Raw genomic sequence first — 13,602 nt, forward strand, 5'->3', positions numbered from 1 at the left:
GCCCCTTCCGCACGCCGCCCCGCCCCTTCCGCCTCCCGCCTCTCGCGAGACAGGCGTGAGGCGCTCTCGCGGGAGCGTAGGTTCCCGCCGCCAGAGGATCGCCATGTTCTGCGGGGGCTCGCCGAGGGCGGGCGGGGCTGCTGTGCCGGGGAAGGCGGGGCTGTACCGCCGGTGCCACGTTTTCCCCCCAAACCGACACCACACACACACCGGCGGCAACTGCAGCCCAGAGGTGCAGGCTGGGCCGCAATAACGGGCGGCTGGGGGCGGGGAGAAGCAGAGCAGGCCACTCAGTGTTTCTCCTGAAAGGTGTTTCCTGAGGAAACGCAGTGTGCTTCTGAAGTTATGTGAGGGAATTAGTTATTTACTTTATGATACACGGATAAAGCATTTATTCTTCATCAGATGGCCTCACAAACCGTTAAGTCTGTTGCCATGGCGCATGTTTCACAGGGGAAGGAGAGACAATTAGTCTGAGACGCTTGAGGTGGCTTCCACTGTCAGGCGACACGGTCAGTTCACAGCACCCGTGTGTGAGGGGAAGGGGAAGCGGATCTTGACAAAGTCAGGCACGCCAAGTTCTTACTGCTTCAGAGACAGACAGGCTTTTTTTTTTTTTTGCTTTTTTTTTTTTCCCCCCAATATTTTCTCTCTCATGGTATTTAAGTAATAGTTCTGCTGCTCTCGTGGCCAAACATCTCAGAGAGATGAGAAGATTTGGAGTGAGCTCCTGTGGCACAGCAAGTGCATGATACAACTGCAGTACCTGCAGGTTGCAAAATGGCGTTGAGAAGATGTGGGAGAAACAGAAGAGGATCAGTTTTCCCCCTGAAAGGAGTAAGAACAACTTTTAAGGAATGAAGTATAAAATGCATTCCTTTCCTGAAATACAACATACCTCATGCAGAATCAGTCAGCTGTGATAATGGTGTCATGGTATATATGTCCCTTCCTCTTTTCCACCTGATTCTGTACCATACTCACATACCAGTATTTGCATTTTGGCACTTTTAATTGCTGCTATACTGGTAGCCAATTAATTTGCCAATCTGCTTTCTGCAGATGGCAGTGTAGATTCACATTCTAAATCTAGCATTGCAAATTTTACTTCATTGTGAAGCTAGATAGTTAACAGGATTTTATGTCCGCTCTGTTAAGCTTATTGTTCCTGCATACGCTTTGTGCAAATGTGAACACTGTGAGAAAGGAAATATTTGTCTAAATAATGTAAATACAATATAAACATAACAAATTTGAGCTCAGAACCCCACGTGGATTTCACACACATTGGTTCTTTACCAGCCGGTAAAAGCCTGCTCAGAAATCTCTCTTCACGTCATGCTTGGTGATATTTCCCCCCTCCTGATTAAGCGGCTCCTGTCAGGCGTTGGGTGAGCTCCCAGCTCCATGGCTGGCAGCAAACAATCCCCCGCCAGCAACAGGGAGCTGTGTGAGCCTGGGTGAGAGCTGGCCCTTGCACACTTTTTGTGATTGCCTTTGCATATCTGGGTGGTGAGGCAACACCAGGCAGTTTTCTTTTTCCAATTAATTGGCCATTTAATTTCAGCCAAGTTCCAGTCCACATGATCCAGTCCTAGTCTATTTATTTTCCTGGTTGGAAAGGCTGTATTGCTGCTTCTTCTTCCTGAGCTTCTGACTGTAATCTTCCATGGTGTGTTGGAATAATGTGCCTCTTGGCATCTTCAGCTCAGCCTCTGACAGGGATCTTGGCTAGTCCTTGAGAATGGTTTGTTTTGGCTTCTCTGGCTCTTGACCTCACCATGGTGCAGCATTAACGGAAGATCGGTTGTCATGCTGCATAGCTGTCATCATGAAACACAATGCAAGCACAAGAACTAAGTTTTAAACACCATACCTATCTTGGAGAAACTGAAGGACAGAAAGAAGAAAATTTGTTTGGGGTTGTATCAAAACCTTACATGCTTCCAGATCTTTCTGTTGAAGAGCTGTCTCTGTAAGAGTAGCCATAAGGTATGCAAATTTAGCATCCTTGTAGAAATTAAAAAAAAAAAAAGTAAAAATATGCAATAGTAGCATTTAACTTTGGAAAGAGGAGCTGTGCAAAACAAAGATGTTTGTCAAAAGCATTTAAGGGAATGTCAAATGGAAGCTGTTTCAAGGCAGAGTATTAAAAACTCTTAAGCAGGGGCAGGTCACTCAAAACACTAGAAGATCTCAGAAATAACAGTGTACTTTAACAGAGCTGGAGAGGCTATTTAATGTTAAAAGCCACGTTCTTAGGTATCAGAGGTTGTGTCCCAACAAAGAAAATAGAAACACAATCTGCCAAGTTAAATGCAGAACTACTGTGTGCAACCAGAAGGATCTTGAAGGAAACTCACTGAAAGCATACAAAAACATTCACATGCATTAGAATTACACATCTGATCACCTGCCATCTTACCAGCTTTGGCAAAAGTGTAAAAAGAAGTTATCAAGGAGAAATAAGGCTGTAACAGAAAAGGCACTGAATTTCTGTTTGCTGCAGGAGATTCTTCTCAGAGCAGAGCTTTTTCTTGGGGGGGTTGTATGTCAGAGAAACTGGAAATGTCATTGGAGTTTAAGTGTTGGAGCAACTGATGAGATACTCAGGACCAGAACACAAGATTTTAAAGGAACTTGGACATATTACTTAACTACTGGCAGCAGTTCTAGTTGGGTGGCCAGGACAGTGGCTTAACTGATCTCTGGGAGCGACGTGAAGAACTACAGAAGAGAAGCCTCACCCAGCAGGTTGATGAAGGCGAACAGCAGATACAGATGGTGCATTTGGAGACAGGCAGCACTGCCCTTTCAGAAGAAGGTCAGTTCTCTAAATCTTGTGAGAGATTTCTGAAGGTGTCAAAAAGAAAATGCTTGTGGTTGATTTGATCATAATAATGCATTTGAATTTTTAAGAAAAGCCCTTGCCAAACGTTCTTAAACTATGAAGCTATAAAGTAAGAGGAAAAGTTTGCTTATGGATTAGCAATGAGGTAAAAGCTAGGAAGACTGGAGAAGGTAGCTTCTTTACTAGTGACATGACCATTTGTGACCTGTCTTTATCCACATATGCATAAGTGAGCTGAGGGGGAAAAAATGAGTGACAAGATAATGTAATTTGTTGAAGCTATGTATCATATAATCAAAAGTGCCACTGACTAGAAAGGGTTACTGAATTTCATGACACTGGGTAACTGAGTAAATTGAACAGCAGTGGAATTCACTTTTGATAAATGTCAAGTAATGTGTTCAGGAGAAAGAAAATTATTGCAATGCCACATACACAGTAGGCCCTTGGTGCTCTCTGATAGCTTCTCCTTTATCCCCATAGGTATTAAAAAAATACCCATGGGGTGGGGAAAAGCGAAGTAAATGCTGGGAATTGGTAAGATATAAATTAAGAATGAAGTGGAAGATACTGTCAGGGTATGAATTTTCACTGCTCTTCTGCATTTTGAACACTGCATTTCCAGTCACAAAGTTATAAAAAGGTTACAGAATGGAACCGGAATGTAATCAAAGGTGTGGGATGGCTCTTGTTCGAGGAGATGGCAAGGGAGTTTTGAAGGGAGGACAGGAAGGAGTACTGTGATAATGATATGCATGATGATGGATGGTATGGAGGAAATGAATAAGAAAGATTATTTAGTGTCTCTTTTGCCAGTAGAGCAAACAGGCACTGGGTGAAATTACTAGGCAGCAGGATTAAAGAAAAGGACATATATTTTGGGCACGCTGCACAATTTAATTGTGCATCACACAGGTGTATTGTGGAGGTCAAAAATACAAGTGAATTTAGAAAGGTGTTGTGTAAATCAGTAGATGAGCAGCTCCTCAGGGACTGCTAAATAGAGGGTTGAGATTCAAACCATGTTCCTAACCTAAACCACTTAGAGGGTATGTGAGGCAAAGGGTCCCTCTGTGCCTCTGCATGTCCCACCTCTGGGACATGGTTCTCTTGGGGATAAATCAGGTGTTCTAGGGAGCAGAGAGCCTGGAAGAAACAATGAAGCATAAAGAAAATCAGCAATGACTGGCAGATTGTGTAACAAGGTGCTGAAACACGCAGTCCTCAGTGGTGCTTCTGCAGTGGCCAGTGTGGCTCTTGATAAATGCTGCAGCAATCAGAGTCCCAGTTTGGAACAGCTTTTCCTTGCCAAGCTGTGAAGTCTGGAGGGGAGAGGGGAACCGCAGGGAGAAGTTACTTTCACTTAAGATTCAGAACTTATCTTGGAGTCTCTCCTCAGGCAACGGTTGCCATTTGCTGAGGTTCTGTAGACCAATTGTCTGCTGCTGCTAATATGAATGTATACTAATGTTATTTAATAAAAGAATAGGAATAAAGTAGCAAACTCTTAGAGCATATTCATTAAGATAATCAACAAAAAGTATTGCAGCCAGTAGTTATGGGGGTTTTTTATAAGTCACAGAGAAGAAAAATTAATTGATTTAATGGAATTAATTTTCAGTTAGCACTACTAGGATGTCATAAAAATATGGAGATATTTGATAATATGAAATTATAGTAATTCTGGAAGGTGTTAATATTTTCCAAGTAAGAATGGTTAGAACTAGTGGTAACTGTAGAGAAGTGCAAGTTGCAGCATGTGAGCCCTTATAAATAAAGAAAACACCCAAAGTAACTTCATAAGCTAAGAAACTGCTATTTTAATCTATGTACCGTTACAGCCTGGAACAACATATTCTTTTTGTGTGCCCTGCATTTCATAATCAAGGCCTGAATGCAAATAACCTGAAAATGCATCTTCTTTCCTGGTCTATTAGTTGGTATTGTGGTGAGCAGAAAACATTTAAAGTATTTTGGAAGTAGAAATCTCCCTCAGCTGAGGGGCATGCTATGCTAGGGAATGATCATGCACTGGAAAAACACATACAGTGGTAAAAGGGGTATCTGAGAAATCAAATGCTACTGGATGCTCTAAGACTAGACAGGTTGAGTGGGAAACATTTCATCATTTCCTTGTCTGGATCTGGGACACAGAGTGATGAACAGATAGGCAGTGAAGTTCCTAAAAGGCCTACTGACTTTCAAGAATATGCATGCTTACTTACAAGTACCTGAAATTCCCCAGGCTGTTGCCTGGCACAGCCTTCCACATCGCATGCAGAGCGCTGCTCAGGCATCATAGTCTTCCACAGCATTTACAGGCAAGTCACAGACATTCTCTTTGGTTGGTTTCACTAAGTAGGATGGTTCTGTTGATGAAATGCATAACATACATTAGATTTTCTTCCTCCCTTCAAACATTTTACTTCATAAAGGAATTGCTGATTATTTATTTCCCTTTTTTTCCTCTGCAGTGAGGTTGGAAAGTTTAAGAGCCCCACGTGGTATTTTTAGAACTAGTGCTCTGTATTATTATTGCCATGACATTTTCATCAGTTAAAGCAAGAAAAAAGCCCGAGTTGTTGTTCTAGTCAAGTATTTTGATCCCTTCAGAAACTGAAGCAGATTTTTAAATGAAAGATAAACTTAGATGCATTGGTTTATTTTTTGTGCATAAGTTAACTCAAAAATAAGAGAAAAAGTACTCTATAAAATATAATAATTAGACATTCAGGAAGAACAGTCAGAGACTTACATTTGAGTTCAGGCAGAAGAAAACAGATCCCAATAGAAAAAAAAAATTCATCTGTGAGTTACCAGCATACAAAAAAGTTGTATCCAACAATGACATTACCTAAGGGGTAAGTTGTCAGGGAGCAGCAAAAAGGAAGTTGAGTCGAGAGCAACTCTCACCAGCAAAGCCCAGTACCTGAACAGAGCAGAGCAACCACCTCCTTTGGCAGTCCCAGGCAAGGAGACCCAGAATACAGTTGCTGATCAGTCAGGTGACAGAGCTAGCAGCAAGTTCTGAGGTATGCCTGTAGCACTGGCCAAGCAGAATAGGTACCCAGTTCTCATCTTAAATGGCTTAAATGGAGCTCCCAGCCCCTGGGGAAGATGTGGGTTGTGTCCTGGGTGAGGCTGAATGGGGCAATTAAGGCCAATTTAGAGTACAGGTAACTGGTTTGGCCAGGAAGATCACAAGGATTTTGATGAAAATAATTTCAGTGAAGTACATAGGAGAATGAGATCTGGGATTCTGAGCCTGGGGAAGAGCTGATCACTCACCCAGCAGGGGTGGTGGGGCCTCTGCAGAGTGGGGCTGCAGGAGGAGGCGGAGGGTGCTGGGGGTGGTGTTGAAGAGCCTCCCCCCAGGGCCATCTTGGTGAGGCTGACATCTGTTTCCATCTGCTCTGACTGCAGTATATCAGGTCCAGCAATGGCCAAAGATCTAGAACTATTCATTTGCTTAAATTAATTCTTCTGTTAATAAGATAAGCCTTAAGAAAGTATTCCTGGGCTGAATTGCCTTCTGGGACTTCATTTTGTGTTTCTTGGCTGGAGTGTTGCTCTAACTCACTCCAGACTCTTTTTCCTCTTTTTAAATAGTGGAAATACAACTGTACAGTTAAAAATTTTATATATAATTAGATATAGAACAGTGAATACTGCATAAGAGAACATGCTGATGTAATAATCTATTCAGCATTACAGAAAATTAGTTATTTTAAAAGTATATAATTAAATATTCTAAGATACTGTTCCCTTCCAATGGCAGCAGAAGCTTTTCTTTTTTTTTTTTTTTTTTTTTGCATGTATTACAAATTTGGGTTTTGTGCAAATGTTCTGAATACAGAAGTTAAATTGGCCAAGACTTTTAGCATATACTTTAAAAACTGATTACCATACTCCATCTGTTGGTAAGCTGAGCAACTGTCAAAGTGAGCAGCAAAGCCTACTAACATTTCCGTGTAGATTTGTAAGACTACAGTTAGAGTAGCAAGCTATTAATATCAAAGTAGCACTTTAGCAGGGGAATGGTGGAGTGGGGTTTTTTTTCCCCAATATGATTGTTTTAGCTAGTGGATGAGATGGATGCGTGAAGTACAGTTATCTTGCAAAGTGGCTACCACCTACTTAGAGCAAGCATATCAAGCATTGTGGTTGCTAATTTGCAAGAATAGTAGTTAGTAAAAATAGTTAATTTCAATTTCAGTGCATTTTATGAGTATGCACGAGTAGTAATTTTGGAGCATACTTCTTCTGTGAGCTTTTTATGGTGGGTTACCCTACCATGCCGTCACAGACTGTATTGCTGTCAGCTTGAGAAAAACATGTATCACAGAAACATGTTTTTTTGAAACCCATTGTTTATCATTTCTAGGTTGAGCAGCTACTGATATTTTGATTACTGTTGTCTGACTGGTTTGTCTTCACGTTTGAAAGCAATGACTTTTATGGTTTGTTTACACAGACCTTTGTTAAGTTGGGGCACAGGTAAATTATGTATTTTAATTAAACCCAGCAGCAGTCTATTTCAAAATCGACACTGTAAATATATATCCAAATTACTATTAACACTTATTTACAGCACTTAGCAAAAAGGCAAGACATTTCCTCCCCTTAAAGCAAAACAGCAAAGCATAAAGATGAAGAAACAGTGACGTATAATGATATATCATGGGCATACTTCTGTTTATATCAGTTTGCTTTTACTCATTACCATCTGATGCTGAGTTAGATTAATTGTATACTTTCCTGGCAACTCTTTCTTCATTTGAGATGTTATCAAAACTCATTACAACAATACGATCGATTAAACAGTGTTTTGAGATTTATTAACAACACCTGTCTTGGAAGAGACTTCTTGTCTTCTAAGGGTAAAATAATCCGTCTTGTCAAAATCACAAATGGCTCCCATTCTTCCACCACTTTCAGAAGGCTCAGGTGCAACTTCCCTTGTATTTTTCCAGAGAAAGTGTGGAGGAACAGACTGCTACTGTTTGTGAGGAAGCATAAAAGAAAGTGAAAAAAGCTATAGAAGCTCACATCCATGCACACATATACTGGGACATATACATGCACATTACAGGTGTGCAATAAGGCAGTGTGTATTAGCTAGTCAAATTCTGTGCTGCTGCTTATTTCTTCCTTATTTTTCATTAGTTTGCTGTGTTTGCACAATTGTATAGGTATTCCTATCGTGCATCAAACGCATCTTTTATCCTTGGAGTAACAACAAGAAGGGGAACAACTGCATATGAGGTCAGACAGGCAGCCTGTCAGTTCAGGCTTCTCTTCTGAGCGCACCCTCAGGTAGATCTGCTCAGCGAGGTATCATTTTCTAGGGATGGAGGGCAACAGGCAGGAGGAATTAAGGCTATGCAAACCCAATTAAATACATAGGGGAGGAAAAAAAAAAAGAAAGTGGAAGGGAAAGCTGGAAAGAAAACAGAAGCAGGGGGCCAGAAGAAAGACTAAATGGATTGTGATACGTGGGTCAAGGTGAGGAATCTTGGCAGAGGTGCACAAGGAGACACAGAACCACTTAGTTCCGATTTTGATTCATAATCATCTTGGCCGCATCTTTCCCATCACTGAAATAAAATGTAACTTTGGCTGCAGAAGACAGTTAAGGCATGTTGATTTCTAAGGAAAATGTTTGCTTTTCTCTCTTAAGGATAAAGTTGACATTTAGAACAGCTGGAAAAGAAGCCACAATAGGATCATTACTTTTCAAAATATATATAGCTGAAATGGTATCAAATTTATTTATGGACATCTGAGGTTTGTAAGTCTTTCTGAGTGTAAGTAATTTGGAGTGACTTTATAGAATCAATCTCGTAGCACATAGCATTGCAAAAACTAGCCAAGGAACATCTGGGATTGACTCATCAAATAGCAGCACTTCTTGAAAAAAACCCTGTCTGAAGAGTGCACCTGTATCCAGGGAACAGCGATTGGCTTGAGGCCCCTACCCAGGCTGGGAGCAGGAAGCACATCTGTTCCTGAGAAGCAGCTGGGGAGGTTCAGTGCAGAGTTTGGCATTTTGAAAAAAGGTGCTTTCTCTAAATAGCATTTCCACATAGTATGTTTTCTTTTTTAATGGGAGCAGTCACAGCTATGTATGCAGCTCTGAGGTGCTTGTGAAATTCCTTTAGTATCAAATGACATTTGCAGCAAAGATAAAGAACACAGATGCTGGCAGGAACTCCTTTAGGTTATTGTGAATAATTATTGAAAAGGCACAGCACTGATTTAGACTCCCCGTTTGCAGGGAGTTGTCTGTGTGGGAAATAAAGAGTGAATTTTGTACTGGAAATGGCTTTATGCCTGAGCTTCAGAGAGAAGCTGACAGCTGAGGGTGGCTGCTCTGTTCACCTCCTCCCAGAGCCACTCCCAGGAGGTGCAAACTGGGCTGGGCATACATAGAGCAGGTGCCGAGAGAGAAGAGTGCCCCTCTTCCCCTAGGGCTGGAGTGGATGCAGAAATGTGAAAGCATTGCTGCAGATTTCCTTGGAAAGAGAGGAACTTGGAAAGGGCTGAGCTGCAGCCAGGTCTGTGTTGCGGTTGTTGAAGCAGGCAGTCTGGGGCACACTGCAGTGCCCAGCTGGAGCAGGCCCCAAGGGTGGGATTTAGATTTCACTTAACAGACTAAATTAAAAGCTGCACCTCAAAACAGGGCTTGTAGAAACCCTGCGTGCTCCCTCACATGCTTGGGAAGCTTGCAGAGGAGAATATCACTCAGTGCCCAGTGCAGGAGGAGGAGAGCTGTTTGTAAATGCTGCAGAGAGCCCAGAGCAGGTAGGAAAAAGGTTGCCCTTGGAGATGGGTGTAGCTATGGCCCTGAGGAGGTGTAGACAGCTTTTTGAGATTCCCAGCTTCCAGAGGGAAAGGGTTACATGCACTGTGAAGAAGAAGCTGTGGCTCAGCAAGAGTGAAGACAAGTATTTTAATATAGCGGTGTTGTGGTTCTTTTGTCTTACAGTGTGGTTGTGGTTTTGCAAAACATTCACATTCAATTACTGTTTTGTTTTGTTGCTGAGGAACACAAGCAAAGAAGGAAAATAATAATTTAAATTTAACTCTGCTAAATATAAATGAGATTTCATGGGACAAAGAAAAGACTTCTCTAGCTTGAGGGGGTATTGCTGTGCCAGATTTCAAAGGCCCTACTACAGCCAATAAAGTTCTTGGAGCATCTTAAAAAAACCTGTGTTTTAATAAAAATTGTTTTAGGCAACACAAATACAGCCATTGCCTCCAGGAGGGTATGTGATTGTTCTGGGAGTCACACACAAGTATATCCCTGTGTTGCCAGTTGTTACAGGATCTATTTGTAGGAAGTAGAGAGAGTCTAGGATGATACAAGTTTCAGACCATGGCCTTAAAGTTTCAAGAAAATGTATCAAAAAAATATGTATTACCTCACTTGCCCCGGGTGATTAAGGTAATTATGTAAATATGTAAATTTATATATTCCAAGGGCAGGTACTCTGTATTTTTACTGTCCCCAGGACAATGAAGCTGTTCCTCAACAATGGTTGCTGGAATTGCCTTCTAATAAAGCCTCCATCTGCAAAATTATGCTTGTTACAATAGACCTAATTTAACTCTTTCTTATGAGGTTCAAAAAGATTGTAGACAATTCTCCATTATATAAGCAAGCCTTATTCAAAAACCCCCCTTTTGTCTGGTACATTCTATTATATTGAGATACTTTCTGATAAATGGGTGTTGGTTTCAAACCAACTGTCATGAAACATCTTTTTTAAAAGATTAATTTGATAATATGAGTGCTGCTAAAATAATTGATTTATGAAGTGGTTGGGATGGTGGCAGGTTTATGTTTGTTGTTCCCTGTGCTGAATTTAATAATAGCTTGAGGCCAAGATTTTAAGGCATTTAAGCATCCCCAGCTTCACCAGGGAATCTTCTGCTCTATACATCAAACACCCCAACAATTTGCCATAATATGCAAAGGTTCACATAACAGAATCTCATTCTGTCCTAGTTATGCACTGGATTCACAGATGTGAACTGACGTTTTTATTTTAACATCAAATATCCCAAAACTCCTGTCAAAGTCACAAGTCTAAACTCATCAGGTGCTGAGGACTCTGCTGCTCAGGGGCTGGATGGTTTGGCAGTCAGGCTCAGAGCTCAGGGCTGGCGGGTTGCAGAGTGGTGCCTCTTCTCTGTCATGTCCCCCCGGCAGACAGTGGGACTGGTGGGGAAATGCCACTTCACCCATTAGCCTTCCTCTTCTTGGCACTGAAATTGCTTAAACCATTAAAGAACTTCTGTCAATTAACATCTCTAATATTTGAGCATGCTGCATTCAGCTGGTAACATGCAAAGCTCCTTTACCTGAAATTTTATCAATGCTTAATTTTAAATGCTGCAATTTAGGTGGGTATATACACTCTGGTTTATGACCTAATATAATTTTTTTTTCTTTCTGCTGAACATAGGATTATGTATTAGAATCAATTTTTCATGAAATCATCTACCACCTACCAAATAATATGAACATAAATAAAGTGGGACATGGGAATGCAGGCTGGGGAGGCAGAGATCCCGTGATCTCAGAGAACAGCTCTTCTCTACCTGCTCTTCCTGATGTTGTCTCTAGAACCAGTCCTGTAAGATCACTGCTAAGTCCCAGGGAACGACAGAGTCGAGTATATTCTGTATTTTACAGATTAAACCACTTGCTTGTCAAGCTTAAGTTGAAATTTGCCTAGCCCCCTCCCCAAAGCCCTATTTTACTGAGTACTGTACCCAAGGCAGTTTGACCGTAAGTTTTGAGAAGATTTTTCTACTCCAGCTGATGAGAGCTGGTCTTAACAGGCAACAGCCACATCCTAGAGAGATGGTATGACATCTTAGTGTCCAGCGTGGTGCCACAGCCTGGCATCTCAGCACTAGATGGTGCCAGGCACCACCATGCGACGTGTGATAAGTAGAAGATCCAATTGCACAAGCACTGAAGCAAGGCTTTCCATCTGTATTGAAGAGCTATAAAACTCCACTGCAAACAATGTTCATCAATTATGGCATAAGTACTAGGTTAAGATAAAATCAGCAATTAAGGCCAAATGCTTATTAAGGATTAAGAGATTCAATGAGAGTTCACTGGGCCATAAGGAGCAGTACTGGAGCCTGGCTAATTCTTTTGATTTTCCCAGCTTACGCACAAATGACTGCTACTATTTACCACTCATGCTCTGGAAGACAATTGGAAATGGCAATTCCAAGGGAAGAGCTCTAAAATGCAGAGTAATTTGTTGCAAGCAAGTGATTATGATTCGTGTATCTGGATGCAGGAGTACCACTGTCCCAATAGACCAATTCCTTGTGCTGTTTATGCACCTCATTTAGTTTACAGTTATGATTCCTAATTTAGGAGGCTTGGTTTTTTTCTTGTAGATTAAGAAAGCCTCAAATTGAGCATCAGAAAGTGTGTGTCAAACTGTGACCTGAACTTGAAACATGCTTTTGTATTCCCAAGTATATTTTGAAAAAAACTTCCTTTGTCCTAAACAAAATGAAACAACCCCACACACACACACAAACTATTATTACAGCATATTGATTGGAAAGCACTTTTTATCATAGTCGAAATCTCATGTATTTGTTTCTTCCTTCACAGCAGAAAAAACAGGATTTGAATGATAAACTACTGCTCTGTATTTTGGCAGATTTTCTTTAGTGCTCTAAGAGGAATTGGCATTTCAGTGTAGAAAAAGCAACAGTTTATTGAGCTGAGGACTAGAGGAGCTGTCAATGTGCATTGTGCATTAACATATTTTCAATTACATGAAAAATGTGCATCTCTAATTTAATTTAGGTGTCAATAAAATAGCAGCCATTGCAACAGCTGATATTTACTGCTTCTCAAGCAGAGAGCTGTACTCAACCTCACTCCCATTGTGCTCATCACATAATACAGAGGTCATCTTCCCTGGGACTTCTCTGCTCTGGGAACCTTCCAGAGAGCAGCGAGTAACACAGCCTGTGCAGGGGAGGAGGGGAAAAGAGAAGAGGAAACTCTTTGCAGCAATCTCCCAGCTCACTGATGTGCCTGGGTACAGATCAGGTGGGTATAGTTTACAGAAACCTCAAAAACTGGAGATGCTGGAGTCCTTCGTTAGCAGGACAGCATACAGGATACATACCTTAAGGTGGACTGGGTGACTTCTCAAGTCTCTTCTACGTTGTTAACTGTAAATCACTGTCTTTAATTCTGTGAAGAAAAAAAAATTCTGGTCTTTAATCTTAAAGGAAATGGAAACAGGCATTGAGTAGATGCTCCCCCAAAGGCAAAAGAAATATTGAACCAGGTTAAGAAAAAGCTGACGTAGGTCAGTACTGTGATATGTTTTCAGGAACAAATGGTTCCATTAAGTCCGGGAAAGTGCTTGCATCCTTAGAAGTTAGAGCTGGCCTGGAGTACTGTGTCCATCCAGGGCACTGAAAAACTGAACAGTCTTTCATGTTCTAAGTTAGGTTACAAATTATGTAAACAATGCTTCTAGATAAAATTCGTATTTCCTTACCATTGTGAATATAATTCTTCTTATTCTTGCCTTTGCTTCTTGTCTTCTACCACATACCTGGTTCAAATTTTTTGCTGCTTTTTAAGTGCCAAATAACTTCCCTCTCGTCACTCAATTTTTTTAAAAATTGTTCAGTCTAATTAAGCCCTCTGAGCCAAGAGATGCAGAACAAGAGGGTCAATTGTGCTC

General features: G+C 41.2%; 1 long non-coding RNA gene across 1 annotated transcript; it reads right to left on the reverse strand.

Moving 5' to 3' along the window:
• Nucleotides 1–10,906: 10,906 nt before the first annotated feature.
• Nucleotides 10,907–13,514, reverse strand: LOC130152195 (uncharacterized). Its single transcript, XR_008822912.1, has 3 exons — nucleotides 13,414–13,514; nucleotides 13,033–13,100; nucleotides 10,907–11,134 (listed from the first exon to the last, which is right to left on the reverse strand). It is a non-coding gene; the product is annotated as an uncharacterized LOC130152195 (long non-coding RNA).
• Between the last annotated feature and the right edge of the window lie 88 nt (nucleotides 13,515–13,602).

This window comes from Falco biarmicus, chromosome 7 (genome assembly GCF_023638135.1).
Source record: "Falco biarmicus isolate bFalBia1 chromosome 7, bFalBia1.pri, whole genome shotgun sequence".
NCBI lineage: Eukaryota > Metazoa > Chordata > Aves > Falconiformes > Falconidae > Falco > Falco biarmicus.